Here is a 7,265-nt window from a genome sequence, read left to right on the forward strand (position 1 = left end):
GCAGGTGAGCAGGCAGAGCTGCCTCTGTGCAGATCCGCTGCTGCCATCAGCCGGCAACTGCAATCCAGCACAAGGCCTCTCCCTGGGACATGAGCTAAAGCAGACACAACACACACACCACTTATGCCAAGCCCCTCCTTGGCTGTTTTCACTGTGAAGAGGCATCCTTGGGCTCAAAAAAGAGCAACACAGCAGATGGAATGCTCAGACGGGGAAAGCTGGACCTCTCCAGGCAAAATCTGCATTTAAGTGCTGCTTTATCCTCTCCAACACCACAGAGATGAGAATCACCAAAGCTTAAGGATAACCCTCACTGCATCCCAGGTTGGGTATTCTGGAGCTCAGCAGAAGTGGGATCACTCTGGCAGCTCCTTACGTTACCTTCATACAGTGCTGAAGCTGGACCAGAGCTTCAGGGTCCAGTCCCCTTGCAGACAGCCCGGGTCTTGCTATTTATCCCTATAGCTCTAGTCTGGTGTTGAGACCCTTGCGTGAAGTGAGGTTTGGCCAAACTTCAGATAACCAGTTATTTCAAATAACATGATTCTGGCCAGAGCTACATGAGATTCCAGACCTTTCTCACTTCTGTTTCCCTTCCTGCAAAGACAAATCTTGGCAGCTGTCTCTTGCACAAGATAGAACTAGCTCCCCACATCTGACACAGCTGAAGCGCAATAAAATCCCTGTTTCTGCTCTTCTTGGAACCATCAAAAAGAAACTCAAGTGACTTCCCCAACAGTGAGAAATCGTGAGATTTCAGTTACAATGTTTAAACTCATGCATGTTCCTTCTCAGCTTCAGTCAAGGTTCATAGCCCAAAATTCACATTCCATAGCCACAAAACCTTACACTAGTCCACTGTATCAGTTTATTTCTGACCTGTAACATGTGCTGTGCTTTCTACCTGGAATCATTTGCATCCAGTCCCTTCCAAAAAAAAGCTGTACAACCTTTCCTTTGAAATCAGCCCTCCAAAGGTGGGGAGACAAAGGGCTCATATATTTCTCAGGTAACAGCCCTTTACTTGCCAGGAGATGTTGCTGCCTCCAGGACAACTGTTGCACATCCAGAAGTCTCTTCCTACAAGGCTGATATGAGCACTTTGAAGACTTCCCTTTTGTTTAGATTAACTGATAACTAACAGGCACAGCTGTTGCATTTTTTGATAAGACGGAGAACACAGAGATTGGTGTGAAGGATTGGGTGTGACCTGCACACATCCCATGCCAGAGCACTCAGCTTTCTCCAGCAAGAGCATTCCTGAGAGCCAAATCCTGATGCAGCCCCTGCGCTGCCCTGGGTATTCCCATGTCATTTATCTCCTTGGCAAAGCTGCAAAGCTCTCATTTGGGAAGTGGGGAAGAAGCAACAGGTCCCCCATTTGCTGCAGGGGTGTCCCTACAGACCCACACACCCCCTGTGCCATGACACAGGTGCAGCACAGACATCAGGGGTGCTGCCACCCCCAGCTCCTGCCAGAACTGACCTAGAGGCTCGCTCCTGACCTGGCCTGGATTGGAGACCATGACCTAGAGGTGAACTGCTCTATATCCCATATCCAGTCTCCCACTGAGTTTATTTTCTGGTGTGGCAGATCAAAGACTGCAGTAAGGAGAAAATCTATCAAAGGCTCAGCACCCTAACATAGCTTCAGCTCACTTTTATGTTTACTTTGAACCAGCATACTCCTTTCTATTGTTCAGCAATCGCTTTAAAATGGACAATAATCAGATTTCCCTATTAATGGGAGAAGTCAGGCAATCATAAATCTTAAAACGTGCTACTACCTGCAAACTGCATGTAACACATTATGGAAAAAACAATCTCTGGAGGAAAGCTATTACCAAGTGACCATGTCTTGGCTCAGCAGCTGGTTTTAATTTCAGCAGAGGATCCCCTCTGCTTCCCAGCATCCAGCAGCACTGCTCTTCCCACTGCTTCCCTGTAAGCACTGCAAACCTACAGTGTTGGCCTTGCACTACAGCAATTCAATGGTGCAATCAACAGGGAGAACCCCTGCATCTAAGTCAACAACTGCCAGCCCCTCACTGCATCTGCCTTGTCTTTCATCCAATCCAAAAATGGTTTGAGTTGGAAGGGACCCTAAATATCATCCTGTCCCACTGCCATGAACAGGAACACCTTCCGATAGACCAGGCTGCATCCAATGTGTTTGAAAGAATTGAAAAGTTCTTTTCTTTCCCCTATACAGTGACCTGCACAAAGCTGAATCTGGACTCAAATAAGTGGTGGACACACTGCCTTTCAAGTCCTGGTATCTCCCTTATGGCACAGAGAGAAAAAGAGTAAGGGCATATGGACCAAAAGATACCAGTTAGTCTTGTGGATAAAGCAGCAGAATCCAGGAATTCTCAGGTGGGATTCTGGTCCTCTCCATCAAAAAGGGTTGGAACGTAAAGTAGCCATGAGGACAAATCTGAGTTTTGCTACAGTTTACAAGTGGCTTTGGGTAAATTGCTTAACCACCCTCAGTTTCCATTCCCTGTGCTAGCTGGGATGCTCATGCCCTTTTTACTGGGATGTCTCATGAATTATCTGGTATTTGGGAAGGTCTTAAATCCATGTAATTCACTCGTAACAAATATGATCCTGCTTTTAGATTAGAATAACAATAATTCAGAACTGAGCACATTTTGTTTTGATTTTTCTAAGACTGTCTGAATTCACTGAGACAAGTGACAAAGAAATATGATTCACCATATTCATGACTACTTCCAAAACGGTTTACTTTAATCTGAGCAATTGGAAAAATGTTAAAGGCAAAACTGCTTTACCCAGCTGACTTTAAAAGGTTGTTTTATTCCACACTTCTGTTTTCAATAAACATCTCAGGATAAAAACATCCCCTGCAGCAGATCTATGCAAAGGACAAAAAGGCGTTAAATCCAAAGTGGGGGCGGGTGGAAGAGATAAATAGTTTACTTCTATTATCTTTACCATATGTTCTATTCCAACTGGATACACATAAACAGCATGCAATCTTCAAGCTCAGCTTTAGACTCTTTGAAGTGACCTGACCATACTACTGATTTATTTCAAACTAACCTTTCTCTTTGAACCTTAGGTCAAGGTTAATTCCATAATAAAACATATCTTATACAGCTGGCTGTTCCAGTGGTGCTAGCAAGGAACGAAGCCCTCAGTCATAAGCATTTGTTTCACTGAGTGTGGTATTGTATTTCTATTTTCCCTTCCTTGTATTAATTTCCTTCACAGACCCTAGTTAAGGGGGAAAAAACCCTCTTTTCCGGTCCATGAGATCAATTTTAAACACACTGGAATTAAATGAAGACATTTGAGCCACATTTCTTTGCTGAAATGCATCTGCCATCCCCAGAAACTATTTTTATTACAGTCTATGTTTAATAATCAGATCTTCAATTTCATAAGAAGCCACACAGCTACGTTATTCAAACTCTTGCACCGGCAATGACCCTTTCAGCATCTTTTACAAAATCATCTTTGCACTGAATCACAGCAAATCACCAAGGACAGCTTTTCTATCTAGGAAAATAAAGTGGGAAAAGAGAAACACGTTTGAAGAGTCCTTCTCAAAAAACCAAAGGAGAGCTCCTTGCCAGTGCCCCAGCCAGTCTTGCCTGCCTGTAGCTATCGAAGCACACGAAGCAGGGGTGCAAATGTGTGGGAGTAAGCTTGGGATGTGGGATGCAGTCGCTAAGAAATGCTGAGGTGCATAACATATCACTCAACATTGCTCATTGGGTTGTTTTCCAGAGGATTGGAAAGACGCTTTTGAATTTCAGCCTTCAGCCCACAGCACACACTCACAGCACTTAATTAAAAAGCAGCAACACCAAAGTTAAACCAGCAGCTGTTCCACATTTGTCCTGACTCCAGAGCCTTGCCAACACGGTGCCTCTTGGAGCTGTCGGGAGAGGGATGAGTAGAAACCTTTGGTTTGGTTTGGTTTGGTTTGGTTTGCAAAGCACAGGCTGGAAAACCTTATCTGCTGTAGCTTACCCTGAGGGGAATTGTGCTTCCCCTCCAAAGGAACAATGATTTTATCCAGGCTTATCTGCCTACATTTTACAGGTCTGAGTCTACAGTGGTTGATGCTCAGGACCACCAGCACACAAAGGGGCACCTCTCCTAGAACAGCCCCAAAAGCTTTCAGTGCTTCATCTCTGGCTTAGGGGCAGCTTTGTGACACAGGGTTTAGCCCAATGTTAAACGAGTTTGAGCAGGCAGCACTCTCAGGCAGCATCGATACAGCAAACTTGTTATCTCATCAATATCTGTCATCGCCGAGCACAGCTGAGCTTGCCGTAATGGAAGCACCATCCATTTGGAATCCCAAAGGTAGGCATCAGTTTTGGATCAATGCTCTCAGAATCTCCATTAAGTATTACAGTGCCAGTGATGTTTTAGATCTATTTTGGGTTAATTTCTTTAAACCAAAACAAGGCCACAAAAGGTCTTTCACTGCATTTTGACTCCCTTAGAGTAATATAAAAAGTGGTGGCACAGGAAGCTCAGCATCCCCAGAACTGATGTGGTACCAAGGAAAACCTTTTCCCTCCAGCTCTCCATTCCCATTTCACCACACTGTCTTTCAGCTTCTCCTCAGGGACTATTACCTATTCCCACTCCTTAATCACATGCCAGGATGCCCCACTCCCCACAGCAGTGCTCCAGCTGGTAGTGCCCTGAGTGTCCTGCTCTCCACCCCACTCTCTGTCCCAAAACCACAGCCCTGGGCATGCTGTGAGGTAGAAGATACAGCATGCAGAAATTCCTGAACAAGAGACACACCTTTTGCTGCATGGAGTGTCTTTACCTGTCCCATAGATATGAAGAGCAATACTCCTCCTCTTTCCTCTACCACAGTAATTGGTACCTTAAATGAGGGCATTGGAATTATATCAGTTCAAGAGCTCAAAATAACAATGTAAAATTCCACCCAAGGAATTTTTGAAATTGAAAGAGACATCTCTACCATTTTCTAATCTTCTTTAACAGGCACCAAAAAATATTACATCTAATGATTTATTAGTGAATGAAACCAGCCAATTAGACAGCCAAGGACTGATTTTTCAAAAGGATCGCACAGAACAATTTAATATCATGGGAGATAATAAACATGTCCTGAGCTGGATCACTGAATGATGTTGCTAACAGCCTGTCAGAGATATCAGATATTTACAGGAGAATAAGGCACCACATCAGATAAAGTAAAATACATCCTCTCAAGGATATAGAAAAATGGAAAGGAATCACTCCAGCTGCATTTTAAGTCTGGGTAATTTCCGTAACTCCTGAGAGGAGGCTTTGTGTGGTGCTAGTTCTTGTCTTAAGGCACCCATCCATGCTGCTGGCATGTGGGAGACCCTCTGGAGCAAGCAAGTTGAAAAATAGCACAGACCTCACAAACTGGACAATGTTTTAAAGATAAAAACACATACAGGTATCTACTAAATTGGGTAACATAAACTAAAGGCACCTTTAAAATAATACTGTCTACATGCCATTAAATATGTCCCAAGCAAGTATTTGTGCTGTCCTAGAAGTGATGGCTTCCTACTGCAGCCTTTGTGATGCAGCTGTCATGGAAAGACACTTTTTTGATAAACTAGTAAAAAGCAAGTAAACAAAGCTACAATTTAATTCAATTATATATATCATTGTGAAATATATTACAATTTAATGCAATTGCGCACAGGCTATGATCAATCTGGTTCTAACCAAAATTTTGAAACCTCCTCATTATTAAACATAGTCAGAATTATTAAAAATTTCAAGCCATTCAAGTGGATGAGTAAGAATAGGAATTCTGCACTTGGGAGTGAAGTTCCTATTTTTTTTTGCTTTGATACCAGCTTGCCCTTAGACAGGATGTAACACAGCTGGCGTTCCTGTTCAAGAAGGCTGCAAATTGCAGCTCCAGCTATCTCTAGAGATTCAGCTATGAGATGAGAGCCCAGTTACAGGTACTCACAACTGACCTCAGCATTTTTCTGAGCATCTGTGCAGTGCCTGTATCAGTCACTTCATGGATATGTGCAATATCCCTCCTGAATGAAGAAACCAAGAAAGGTGTTAGAAGACATCCAATATTGCTATACATTTCCAAAATTGTACTCGGGACACCAACAATTTGGGTTGAATGGACTTCCACCCTGATTTCTAAGACATTCTGGGACTGGAAAGATGCTTCACAGCACTAACACTACACCAGCATTCCAAGGAGGAACACCTGAGTCTCAATCTCAAGCAACATAGTGAATGCAACCTCATGAAGAGGTTCAATTAAAAAGTGAATTCCTCTCCCTTAATCCTGCAACACCAGCCTTCAGAGATGACTCAAGCTAACTTGGATTCTTCCTTGAGACTACAAGTTTGGATGATAAAGGGAATTGTTGAGGAGTAATGACATCTACATGTTTTTGACTTAAGTTAGTCTGTTAAAATTAGAGATACATAAAACCAAATTTGACACAAAAAGCAGTCTCCTTGGATGACCTTTCTGGTTAATCTGCTGTTTCACACGAATGCAATGACCAAGCTGTGAGTTTGCATCTGCCATGCCCCAGCAGTTGAGGGCAGGAGCCAGGGACCCTCCCGGTGCTGTGCAGAGGATGGGGCACAAGCCATCTGACATGGCCACGGTGCAACTAACACCCCAGGACACTGTCACTGTCCCCCCACTGTCCCAGGCCTTGGGATCCCAATGTGCTGGCACAGTGGGTACAGAGAGCTGGGATCCCCCTCCACATTCTCCCTGCCCCATGGGCCATGGACCTGAGCTGGTCTATACCTGAGGTGAAGGTCACATTTTTCCCAACAATCCATAACCCCTTCCAGTCTCTGAGAGGAAGAGGCAATTGCTCCCTTTACCCCCTCCAGGTCACTACCTGAGAAGATGCTGTTGTACCTTGTAGGCCTCTCACAGTTTCCACCTGAAGAGAAAGCACTATTTCCCCATACCCCTCTCCCAATCTCTACTTGTGAGAGCGATGCCATTTCCCCCTGTACCCCTCTCCCAATCTCTACCTGAGGGCAAGGTACCATTCCCATCTATACCCTCTCCTGGTCTCCTCCTGAGGGGAAGACGCCATGGCCCGCTGTACCCCTCTCTTGATCAACACCTGGGGGGATGGCGCCATTTTCCCACTGCACTTTTTCACAGTCCCATCCTGAGGGGAAAGCACCACTCCCTCCTCATACCCTTCTTCAGGTCATTACCTGAGGCAAAGGTGCCATTCCCTCTCGCACCCCTCTTCCGA

The sequence above is a fragment of the Corvus brachyrhynchos genome, unplaced genomic scaffold (assembly GCF_000691975.1).
Source record: "Corvus brachyrhynchos isolate BGI_N302 unplaced genomic scaffold, ASM69197v1 scaffold200, whole genome shotgun sequence".
Classification (NCBI taxonomy): domain Eukaryota; kingdom Metazoa; phylum Chordata; class Aves; order Passeriformes; family Corvidae; genus Corvus; species Corvus brachyrhynchos.